This window comes from Grampus griseus (assembly GCF_964374135.1).
Source record: "Grampus griseus genome assembly, chromosome: 16".
In the NCBI taxonomy this organism is placed as follows: Eukaryota; Metazoa; Chordata; class Mammalia; order Artiodactyla; family Delphinidae; genus Grampus; species Grampus griseus.
Genome location: NC_139010.1, coordinates 82,997,805 through 83,011,158, shown reverse-complemented (window position 1 = coordinate 83,011,158; position 13,354 = coordinate 82,997,805).

Genomic DNA, 13,354 nt, shown 5'->3' with positions numbered 1-13,354 from the left:
TTGAACTTGCCAACCTCTGCCATTGTGTGAGCCAGTTCCTTAAAATAACATCTCTTTCTATATACCTACACACCCTATGGGTTCTGTTTCTCCGGAGATGCCTGACTAATAGAGCAAGTTTGAGGATGATCAAGGATGTTGCTGTGGTGGGGGTCACCAAATGAGGGGGCAGAAGGGCAGGAGAACTGGGCTCTAGAGATCACCCAGGGCTTTTCAGGCCAAGGAAAGAGTCCAGGGAACTCTCTTCTAAGTGTGATGGGAAGCAAAGTGTGCTAGACTGTTGGCAACATGACTTCTGTACTGCTCTGCCTGCATTCATGCCTCTGGGTAATCCCTTCCTATGCGGCCTCAAGGTTGGCCACGTGACTTGATTTGGCCAAGGAGACAGTAGTGGGGAGTGCATGGGTGTGGGGCTTGTCCTGGCTTGCCCTTTGGCACCCCGAGACTGCCCGGCACGAAGCCAAGGTTAGCCTATCAGAGGCTGCGTGACCCATGGGGCAGAGGAGAACCATGCCAGCCCAGCCCCTGTCTCGAGATCCCCGGCCTGACAATTTCCACTCAGCCCAAGCTGAGTCCCCAGCTCACCGCAGAGGTCAAACAAGCTGGCCCTCACTGGAAAAAGCACCCAAATGACCCACAGGATCTTGAATAATAACAAATGTTGGATAAGCACTGCATTTGAGGGCAGTTTATTATGTGGGAGGCTGATTCACAGCAGACGAAGAGGGAAGAGCAGAAGCAGGGAGGCAGTTGGGCCATTGGAGGAACCAGGTGACTGATGGTGCCTTGGACACAGGGGCAGCAGTGAGAAGGAGGGAGGGGATCTGATTCTGCATGTATTTTTTTTAAAAGTTATTTTATTGAAGTATAGTTGATTTACAATGTTGTGTTAATTTATGTTGTACAGCAAAGTGATTCAGTATTACATGTAGATATATTCTTTTTCACATTCTTTTCCATTATGGTTTATCACAGGATACTGAATATAGTTCCCTGTGCTATACAGTAGGACCTTGTGGTTTATCCATTCTCCATATAATAGTTTGCATCTGCTAACCCCAGACTCCCAACGCATCCCTCCCCCACGGTTCTGCATGTATTTTGAGTGGCTTTGGCTTGAGGAGCGGCACGACCTTCTTTCACATGAAATGAAGGTTTCATGGACAAACAAGTTGTGGAAGCTCTGGATTACGCAGAGTTTAATGACTTCTTTTACTGAGGAAGTTTTCCTGGCATTTAACGTGAAAGGTGGGTCATCCATCTCTGAGAAGGCGTAGAACACACAGGGTTCCTCCAACGTCACTGCTCTAGGGAAGACCAGGGAGCACACTTGGGATCAGACACTGGACAGTTGGTAGAAATGGTGATGGTACAGATGACACTCATTGACTGAAGCTGGTTGTGGGTCAGGCACCCTCTTTCTGACGGCTGCCTAACTAAACTTGTGTTCTCAGAGGTGAGATGCCTTATTCGGGTCCCGTGGCTGGTGGGTGGCCCTCCGTACTTTCAGCTGTGGCCTGTCTGGTGCCTCAGGCTGGCCTTCCTGCTCCTCACATCCAGGCTCATCGACAAAGAACTGGGATTCACTGTACTTCCCTGGATGTGGTAGGTGGGGATGCTTCATACAGCATCAGAGTAGGAGCTTCCGAAAGATTACAAGAAAAACAAATACTTCCTAAACGGGTGCCTTTTAACAAGGGCAGGGAAGGCTGGCAGTAGGCCATGGAATAGTCAGGTGGGTTCTCCTAGGGCTCCAGGCCTCCGTGGGGCACAGGAAGGATTCACGTCCAAAAGGAGGGAAAGTGGGAGGAGGGTGACATGTACTCCTTGCCTCACCTGCTACTTTTGCCTCTTCCCTTCTCAAACCTGGAGCTTCCCCATCGTCCCCACAATCAAATCCAAATTCTTTATGATGGTGTCCAGGCCCTGATTTGTTTTTCTGGCTGTCTCAGGCTCTCACGTCATTGCTGCCCTTCCCCACAGGGACACTCCAGTCCCTCTGGACCTCTGGTGGCTCCAAGACTCTGTATCTCCTTTCTGACCTTCGTTATTTTGCCTTTACTATTCCTCCTGTTTGGAATGCCCTTCTGACCTGCTTGTGGAAGCTGCATTATTTTAAAGTCCAGATTAAGGGATACTGTCTCCACATGGAAAACAAACTTAACGGTTACCAAAGGGGAAAGCAGGGGGAGGGATAAATTAGGAGTTTGGGATTAGCAGATACAAACTACTATATATAAAATAGATGAGCAACAAGGTCCCACTGTATAGCACAGGGAACTATACTCAATATCCTGTAATAAACCATAGTGGAAAAGAATCTAAAAAATTTTATATATATACATATATATATATACACATATATATATATATACACACACATATATATATACATATCTGAATCACTTTGCCGTATAGCAGAAATTAATCCAACTTTGTAACTCAACTACACTTCAATAAAAAATAAAAATAAAAGTTACTGCCTCCAAAAGCTCTCCAGGCTGTTGAAGCAGATTTAACCACTCTCTTCCATTTCAACAGTAGTTTCTCTGTACTCTTACATATTGCTTTCTGTCATTTGACTTTTCCTCCAGTTAGTCTGGTAGGCTAGAAACACTGTACTATGGAGAGAGTACACAGCCTTGGAATCAGGAAGATCTGAGTTCAGGTGCCACCCCAAGCTGGCCGTATCACTTGAATGCTATTTAATATCTCCAAGCCTCAGTTTCCTCATTTATCAAAGAGAGTTAATATTAATACTTACAGAATAGCATCCCATCTGTCTTCTTCTGTGGACGGTAAGTGCTTAAGGGCAGGGATGGCTCTTCCTTATTCATTACTGTATCCTCAGAACCTAGTACAGGGCCTGCCTATACTAGTCTCTGAGTGAACATTTGATGGATGAATGAATGAAGTTGTGAGATGGTTGTAAGCAAGGAAATAGGTCATTGACATGAGGTGCTTAGCACATGGCAGGCTTCCACTACCTGGCTGCTGTTATTACTCAGTGGAACGTGACCATTGCACCAACTTCAGGAGTTGTGGCTATGGAGGCTGGGGAACAAGCCCTGTTCATTGCCGTCCTCTCAGCTAGACCCTCCCTTCCGTGTGGCAGGTGTCCCAGGACGCTGAGTATGATTTTGCGATCATTGCAACCGGAAACGAACCTCAGACAGAAAACGAAACAGAGGAGCTGCCTCCTCTCTTGGAGCTCGTGTGTCCACACTGTGACACCATGAGCCCAGCGGCCGCGTAACACGTATGTTTTATTGCCGAGTAGAGATGGACTAATAGTTTACGTTAATTGGGCACTTGCTACGGGGTAGTCCTTGCATTGTATTTTTTATTTTTAACTTATTTTATCCTGACGACAACCCAGTAGGAAGTCATATTACTCTTCTGGATAAACAGACAGGAAAGCAAAGCTCATGGAACTTTCTCAAGGTCACACAGCTGGGAAGGTGGAGCTGTGATGCAGACCCAGGAGGTGTGAGGACAGGATGCGAACAGGAGGGACTTGGCTCCTTCGTCGCAGTAGAACTGCGGGACGGTGTAGAACCATTGAGATACATCTTATAACAGCATCTGCCCTGGGAGTATGTGCAAAAAGGACAGTAGGATTCCAAGCGAACAACATGTGAGTGGTGGGTGGGTAAAACGGGAAGAAGCTGGCTTTGGGGTCTGACGGGCCTGGCTTTCCTCATTATCTGCATGAAGACCTAGGACAAGTCACTTCTCCTAGATTCAGTTGTTTTCCTTTAATAAGGGACCTTATATTATCTACCTAACTGGGTGGTGATGAGTTTTTAACGTGATAATGGTGACAGTTTCTGGTCCAGGTAGGATGTCAATGGAAGTTGGTTCAGTTCCTTCCAAGGGGCAACCCCCAGAGCAGCCCCAAGTCCTCTGGGAAGTAGTTTTGTCTACGCTGGACTCCAACCCTTCCCGATGGAGCCCACTTTCACTTTCTGAGGGGTTTGCAGGATGCTGGAAATAGAGAACAATTACCCGTCTGCTTTGACTTAGGGCAACTTTGCTCTGTCTAGACTCGTGGAGGCTGCCACGTGATGCATGGCCTCTGTCGGCATCATGGGCACCCCTCCAGCTCTCCTCTTCTCACTGCTCAGGCCACTGGACCCCATCCAGTGATCTAGCTCTGTCCAGCCTGGGGACCTGCCTCTACTCAGGGAAGATTCTATATCAACTTCTTGTAGATAAAACACTTGCAGCTTCTTGGAGTTTCTCTAGGAAAATGGTTCTCAGAGGTTGTTTGCAGATGTGAATTAACCAAAGCACTGGTTAAATGCAAATTATGGGGTCCCCCGCCCCTCCAGTCTCAATCAGTGGGTCTGGAGTGAGGGTACAGGCATCTGGGTTTGTAATGAGCAGATGGTCTGAGCACCACCCTTTGAGAAATACTGCTCTGGATATGAGTGACCCACTCGTCTCTGTTTGTCTGGGACATTGCATGGTCCTGGGCAAGCCAGGACAGATGGTCACCCTAAATGTATGTAAATTCAGGCTCTTTGGGAATCCTAGGGACCATCTACCTGGGCTTCAAGTAAGGTCTCTCATTCTCAGTTCCTGCCTGCCTTATTTCCTAAGATGACCTGCCATCCAATGACTGGATGACGCACTCAGCCCACTGATGGGGACACACAATAGCCAGTGGCTGGACGTCCACTGCTCCTTGCTTACTGGATACAGCTATGGCAGCTCTGTCCTCTCCAGGCCCCCTTCTGCCTGCCAGGCTGCACGTGGTCCCATTACCAGCAGGTGGGTCCGGCTCCCCAGCACCTGCCCCACCACGGGGCATGTTGAAGTCCATGTGCTGGTCCCTCCAGCTTCCTCTACCCTCAGCCGCATGGGAAGGCAGGACAGCATGACCTTTCCTGCAGAGAACGGGAGCTGAGGTGTCACAGAGCCCTGGTTTTCCAATTTGAGCTATTGCTGAGCCTGTAATATCTCTGCCGTTCATTGGAGGAGCTACTGCTCTGCTAGCATCGAATTCGTTACTCATTAAAGCAGTTTGAAGTAAGGCACAGTGTGTCCTAAAAGGTGCCGTATGAAACCAAATTAAGTATATTTCAGTACAAGTGCGCTCAGCCAGTTGTTCCCAAGAAAACCTGATAATTAGGACTCTAACTTAGTGCGATGGTGTAACCTAGCCCAGAAAAGATGCTTATTATAGCCATGCCATTCACACAGGCATTTATGAAAATGTTTCAAGTACATAGAAATATTTTAGGAGTGTATAGGTTGACTCGAAAAATCAGTTTGGGTTGAAGATTGGCATTCGGCGTCTCAACCTCTGCCTCCATAGAAATTGTTGCAGTTACTTTTTTCTTTCATATTCTCTGTTCTTCCTCTCTTCTCTCTTTCTCGTAAAGTCATTTTTGCTTTTTCCAGTTTCAAGCACAAACTTTGCTGTTCTTCCTTTTCAGGTTCCCCGTGTTAAAAAAAACAGCTTCCTGTGAATAGTCACTGCATCAGTCAGCTTGGGGTCCAGGAGAAAATACCCCAGACGGGGTGGCTTAAACAACAGACATTTATTCCTCGTGGTTCTGAAGGCTGGACTTCTGAGAACAGGGAGCCAGCGTGTCGGGTTCTGGTGAGCCTCCCTTCCTGGCCTGTAGATGGCCATCTCCTCTCATGGCGGGGAGAGAGAGTAGGAGGGAGCTCCCTCCCGTCTCTTCTTCTCAGGGCACTGGTCCCATCATGAGAAGCCCACCTTCAGAGCCTCAGCCAGCCCCAGTCACTTCCCAAAGGCCCCACCTCCTAATACCATCGCATTGGGGGTTGGAGCTTCAACATAGGAATTGTGGGAGCGACACAAACATTCAGTGCATAAGAGTCATGTTTTACAAAGTGCTTCCCCCAGTGTGTTCTAATCTGCTTGGGGTAAGTAGTGGCACATCCAAACTAAAGTATTCGCCCTGTAGATACAGAGATACCAAGGGCAAAAGACATCCATCCCAAATGCCACAGGACTCTTTGTCGTGCACGTGTTGAGGCTGGACCAGAGGCTGATGAGCAAGCAGTGTTGCCCTGAGCTCTTCTGTTTTCTCAGCACTAAGGACACCATGTCGACTTGTGTACCAGGCATTCCCTAAGGTGGCCGCAGCCCAGGGGGTGGGGGGGCGTCCTTGAGTCGGGGCAGAGGTCAAGGTGGACTTGCCAACGTGTACTCGGTTCCTCCCTCCATCCCTGGGGCCTCTCCCCACTGTTCTGTATTCCGGGTGATTCTGGCGTCTACAGCCATCTCCATGTTGAGCGATCACTGTGGGCGCCCTTAAAATATCAGACCTCACTCAGGACATTTCTGAAAACTTGCCACAAAGACGTAAACTTTCCTTCACAGAGTTTTTCACTCTAAGGAGCCTTTGAGCATTTTAAAATTCCCATAGGTAGATATGCGATTTTCTCTGATTATTTAGGAAGCAATGGACCACTAGGCAGTGTATTAAAATGGCCTTCAAGTGGACCCCACTTGAAAGGCGGCTCCTGACACTCAGGCTTGGGGATGCTCAGACTCCTTCCACGGGGTCCGCAGAGGTGTCAGCAAGCTCTTTCCAGCCAGCTCCACAGGCCCACTCCAGTTTTCTTCCTGTGTCCCCCTGCCTCTTCTGGCCCATAACAGATGCTGAACTCACCGCCAACAGCAGTGTCCAGGCATTATCTATGTGAATATATCCTGAAACCAGTGCTGGGTCCCTCCAAAGCAGCAATCACTCAGCTGTTTGCATGCGGACTTCTGTGCTGGGTCTGAAGCTATAGTATGGCTGGTAGGTGGCTCACAGGCTAGTGAGAAAGAAACACCAAGCTGGACTTGTAGGAGAGTGTGATTGGTCCAGACAGCAGATGCACAGGTGCAGGGGAGCGTGGAAGCCCAGGGGACGTGACCATCCTTCGTTTGGCAGCTAACTGTTCTCCCCGGCTGGGCACAGAGGAGCTCCAGCCAAGCCATGCAGATCCATCTAATGGGAGGCTGGCCCAGCTGGTCCAGGCTTCCAGTACATTGAGTCTCACTGGGGTCGGACTCGTGCCCAGTCTGCCATATTGAAGCTGAACGTGCCCCAGCCGGTCTTGCTGGGAAGCTGAGCCCAAGGCCACGGTTACTTCATGGTCTTCACTCTGCTGGACCGGGTCCTCCTTCCCTCCCAGAGAAGAAAGGCCAAGACAAACTCAGTCTTGGTCCCTGGAAAAGTAGAAAATGAAAAACCCAGTAGGTGAGAAAGTTTGTGTCTTAGGAGGTGTCAGACCATGGTGAGAATATTGCGGCTTTAGGACTTGATCGGAGGATGACTTCCTGTGATGCTCAGAAACGTGAGCCCCTTGGTTGCCACTAAGGGCACCTGGGGAGGAAGGCGGAGGCCACATTGCAGGCAGAATACCAGAGCCAGAGGCCAACTTTCTCCGTGTGGTTCCCCCTCTGGGGTTTTCCAAGAGGCATCTGGGCACCTGGTAAAAGAGAATGTCCTCTGGAAGCCCAGGGTTTCCTTGACAGAGGAAAGCAGGGCTAGGCGGGAAGGATGCTGTGTCCCTGTCACTCTGTATCAGGCCTTTTCACAGGAAGACACATCGTCTGAGCACAACAGACCTGATGTGTTCTCAGTTGCTATTTATTTTATTTGAAAGCAGTTTTCCTGTTCTAGACCTAGGTCCCTCTGGTCGATTAGAAAATTCATAAATACCGGTCATTGTAGGAACACATTTTAAAAATTCATTGACTGCAGCAATTCACCCAGAACTCTGTGCCCAGCTTTCAAGCACGAATCTGGTCTAAATTGAAATGCCTCAGCTCAAAGTTGCTGTAAAGCCGCTATGAATTATTGTAACGCCAACTCACTCTGAATTTGTGAGCTTACTCAGAAGGACCCACATGTATCTACAATAGTTTTCGTGTTTTTTTCCTCGCGTGTGTTTAGTAACAACAGTCTCCTTAAATCGTAGTGGCAGATCGCCAGAGGAAAGAGAGGCGTTAATGAGACTTGGTGTAAGTGGAGGGAGTGCAGGACTGACAGTTTTCCGTAGTGTGGTTGGCACTGGATCGAAAAGGCAGATGCTGGCCGATCACCTTAGGTCATGATGTAAGCAGAGTGATGGGGAAGATCCCAGGACCACTGAGGAATTGCACTGGCCCTGGGAGGCAGAGGGAGACCATGGACTGCTCATCACTCCAGGCTCTCAGGTGAAATATGAGAACAGTGACAAGCAGACGTGGATGATACCCCGGTGACAGCACACCAGGGTTTGCAAGGAGCCAACCCAGGGCAGGGTACTGTGTTCACCGGGGAGGTGGAGAGAGCAGCTCGGGCTCCCGGGAGCCTCTGCATCTTTCAGGAAGGATGTTTGCAGAATGCATTGATAACTTGCTATTTTTTTTATTGGAGTCTAGTTGATTTACAATGTTGTGTTAGTTTCAGGTGTTACAACATAGTGATTCAGTTATACATACACTTATATTCATTCTTTTTTAGATTCTTGTCCTATATCGGTTATTACGGAATACTGAGTAGAGTTCCCTGGGCTATACAGTAGGTCCTTGTTGGTTATCTATTTTATATATAGTAGTGTGTATATGTTAACCTCAAACTCCTAATTCATCCCTCTTCCCCCACATTTCCGCTTTGGTAACCATAAGTTTGTTTTCAAAATCCGTGAGTCTCTTTTTGTTTTGTAAATAAGTTCACTTATATCATTTTTAAAAATTAGGTTCCACATATGAGTGATATCATATGATATTTGTCTTTCTCTGTCTGACTTACTTCACTTAATGTGGCAATCTCTAGGTCCATCCACGTTGATGCAAATGGCATTATTTCGTTCTTTTTAATGGCTGAGTAATATTCCATTGTGTACATGTACCACAGCTTCTTTATCCATTCCTCTGGATGACTTGCTATTTTTACAGAGGTCTTCTCTTTCACCCTTTGGCTTCTGGGGTGTGAGATGGCCTTTGGAACTTTAGGTGCTGGTTTTCCGTTGATAGCTTATTCGTGTCCTTTACTAGTACTCTTTTCTCTCATTCAGCCATTTCTCTACTCAGTGGCATGTTTTTCAGAAAACAGACAATAAAAGGCTAACTCAATCCTGTCACTTTCAGGGAGTCTGTGGATAAGCTGGATACAGGGGGAACCTGAGTTATTGGGTTGATGGAAACTTTGGAGATCATCTTTTCTATCCAGTGGCCTCTGCTCCTCTGACAGCTGTAGGACAGATTTCATTTTCTCCATAAAGCCAGAGCCACAATCCGGCTGGTCCTACTAACCACCAAGAAGTGGGAGACAGGGTGAAGTGGAATACATTTACACTCCATCGCCGCAAAAATAAAACGTCACTTCCCAATGTCTTGGAGTATAGACAGCCAGAGTCAGGAATCACGGGAGATTTCCGTATCATCAATGGAAATGCAAGACCTTTGTCCCAGGGAAACACACGAGGACAAAGAGGGGCCTAAGGAGTACACGAGTGCGGGAGCTTGTGGGCGCCCGGACCCCCTTAGCAGAGTTGACGTGAAGATTGAAATTTCTGTATTACCAGCAGGTAGTCAACATTCAGGAGATGAGAGCAAAAGAATAGAAAAATCCGTTCCCGTTAACAGCGACAGAAAGTCACCTTTCAGACTTGCCTCCTGCACAAAATAGAAAACAATAAGATGTGGCCAGCGTGGGGCAGACGCGTTCATGCCACCACCTCCTACAGTGTTTACCTGGGAAGCAAGGAGTTTCCATGGGGTTTGCTTCATGCTTCTTGTCTTAGCCCATAGATCACGTTGAGCTTATGGAAGACTGATCAATTTCAGTTAATGTTAAAAATTAGTTCAAGACCATTTTGGAGAAAAATAGTCCTTTTCTGCTATTTCCGAGTAATGACCTGCCATCCGATTCGCAATCTTTCTCTCGTTTATATTCCCTGGCTCTGGGAGAAACTTCCCTAATGGGTTAGACTGAGCATTGTAACCCCTGAAATTAAATGCTGGTGTTTAAAACTTCATTTTTATAAGAAGAACTTGACATTAATAATTTTTATACCTTTGATTAAATAACTAAAAATACATTATTATTGGGTTAATAATTACTCTAGATATGTTCAGATTTTTGACGATTTCACTGCATTATTATGGCACAGAAGCAAAATTTCACTCATATATTTGACTTAAATGGCAGTCTTTAGGGATTTGAATCAGAAATTATAAGTTCTACTGCAATTTACATGTTAAGTTCTGTAACCCCGTGATAGTTCAACCATTTGTTAAAAAAAACAGTAGGTGTCCTGTGGTCTGATTTTCAATGAATAATTTTATTTTACATCCAGCACAAGGTCCAGCTGAATGTTTCATTACATTAAAATTTCACCGAGTGACATAAACCTTGTAATTAAAAAGCGCTAACGTTTTATAGAGTGCCCAGATAATTTTGGAAAACACTGATACATTCCTTCAAGATGTGGCTGGGCTAGAACTACAGAAATGTTGTCACATCACATCCTTGGATATATTTTCATTTAAATTGTTTAAGCTGTGATTCTTTTTTTCCTTTCCCAATGAGGAATCAAAGAATTCAGTGGAAATGAGGAATTATGTGATGACTGATCACCTGACTTTTGGAACATATTCCAAAATCATTTAAACATGGTTTTATGTTTCTGCATTATAATTCATTTCTGTTGGGTGCTTTTTTTTATTATTTTCAAATAGCTCACAGTTTAGTACTGTTGCCTTGCTAATCTCACATTTGTTTAATTAGTAGCGCTTCTCTGGCATGCCTTAATAGAGGGTGGAAAACAGCACTTCATAGCAGTCACCTGTCTCTTGCAAGAAATCCCAGAATTACCCATGCCATCCGAGATCCCAAAATACCCATCTTGCCCACGGGCACCCGTAGGGTCTGCAATGTACTGACATTATTCTTAGACACACTGCCTGGGACTTCTAGGAATGGTGTCCCAGCAACGACCAATCAGTAACCACCTATGAACCAGCGCCACCGTATACATTGGGGCAGGGACTACTACTTCTGGGAGACATTGAAAAAAACACATCACCTTCTGTGTTCAAAGCAGAGGGGGAATGAAAGAGACAGCCAACAATGCCACCTAGCCATTCACAAGTAGAGAGAGCTCCTGGGAGCACAAGAAAGTACCATGCAGCCTCAGAAACACTGCCTGTCCTTCTTTGTGGGCCTGGAAAAGGTCTTTGAGTCCCCATCTGTGGGGACCAGACAGAGGCGTATTTCCTGGTGAGGAGAAACCTAGACCTTTTGTGTCCTTGTAGCATTCTTCGGATGTTGTTGTCTTTCTTGCTTTGTATTTGTGTATATATTGGTGTGTGTGTGTGTGTGTGTGTGCACGCAGCAAGAAGAATTTTTTCCTTAACACAATCTGAATTGTTCATACATGTGGCCTGGGGCTTTTAAAAAGGAAAAAAATAGATGTACACATTGAGATCTGTAGATAAAAGCTCAGAGAAGCTGTAGCGTTCAGTCTGCGTGGGCGAGTTGCCCTAAATAGGCTATTTCTCCAGCACGTGGTGGAACGCTCAGTGTATCAAACTGTACAGTGCCTGTCAGCTTCTCTGTGTCTCTTTACCACTTGCTGTCCCCTGACCGCCACTAAAGGGCCACTGCTTGGGCTGTAAGTAGGAACAGGGAAGTCAGAAAAAATTAGAAAGACATGGATTTCCACCCTGGTAGAAACAGAAGGAGCCACATCATTTAACCACCACTAGAGGTAGATCAGTGGAAAGCGGATGGGAGCTACACTGGGTGAGGTCTGGGACTTTCTCTTTTACCAAAAGGCAAAAGAACAAAAGTGATATCTACCAACAGAACAAGACAAAGAGAGAGGAAAAGCAGCTCAGATATGGTGCCTTCCTTCCCGGCTGTAGAGACACTCCTTTTAGATTTCCCTTCTTTTTCTTTGAGATGTTTGGTGATGAATCCTTTTTGAAAGACATTTTTCTGTTGAGTCCTACCAATCAGGAAAAAAAAAAGCATCGAATATTAACATACAGCAGACGATTCAAGTTCTTCGAGACGAAAGTCTCCAGAATACGGGAGGAGTGGAAATACCTCAGAAATACAAGTGGGTTTTTGTTGTTGTTGTTGTTTTATGGTAAGAATGAATGAAGGGAAACCTCTGTGTCTGGTTTGAGTCTGAAATATCAGGGTCAAGTGTCAAGGCAAAGTCCCGCAAAGCAATGGGTTGTGGACACAACCTGAACCAGCCCACGAGAACAGTTATTAATATTTAAACGAGAACGTCGTAGGGAGAAGTGCGGCAGCCGTTTCCTCCTATTGAGTTAAAACCCACTATGAATGATGATTTCACAGGAAATACCTTGAATAGACAGTGGCACCAAAATGCTACATTCTTTAACAATCCTGTGCTATGGCAACTAGGAGTTTTCCACAACTGAGATGGGCAAATCGTCTTGGGAACATCACGCAGACTTGTCACTTTCATGTTTAAGCATTTTCATGTTTAAACATTAAAAGATTTTTTTTTTCCCACCACTGGAGGTCTTCTCCATTTGAAACCTGTTTATCTTCCATCCTGTCTTTTTTCTCTCCGTGTCTTTTGGGTAGGTTCAGTCCTCTCTAGGGAAAAACAACAGATATTTCCCACAAAGGGAAATGAGGGGTGGGTGCTGTCATGTGAATACACACCCAACAGGTTTGGGGAAACCTGTGCCTGTTCTCAAGAAAGTGCCTTTGGTCCATCTACGTTTGTACCGGAGGCGGGTTCTGTCCCTTAAGGAGCCTTCATGGACAAAAAGAGCATGACCCTTTGGACAAGATGCAGATCTAGTGAAATTTTTCTGACCATCATCAAGACAATGAGGCCTACCTTCTGCACAGATACACTGATTCAAGGTCAGTCCCCATGAGACTTTTAGCCCATTTTCTGTCAAAGTTTTTTGGCTACTTTGTGGGTCCAGGTGACTGTGTTTTTTTCTTACCCAGTGGTGTCCTTGTCATCATGAGTAACAGTTCCTGCCCAGAGAGAGGAAATACCCTTGAAAGACGACAAAATCTTAATAATACCATTGAAATGTTCGCCGACTGGGGAATGTTTTGTGAAATTGTTCTTTTTTTAAACTGAAGTGTAGTTGAATTACTACCGTACAGCAAAGTGATCCAGTTATTCATATATATATATATATATATATACATTCTTTTTTAATATTCTTTTCCATTATTGTTTATCAAATTGTTTTTGATTAGTCACTTCATGATTTTAAAAAAATGTTGGCCAATGAGGAACAGTGACTGACTCTAATACTCTAGAATGCCGTATTTATCCTGTGTTTATATTCAAGGCAGAGGCTCCGTTCAGGACTTGGCTGTTTCTA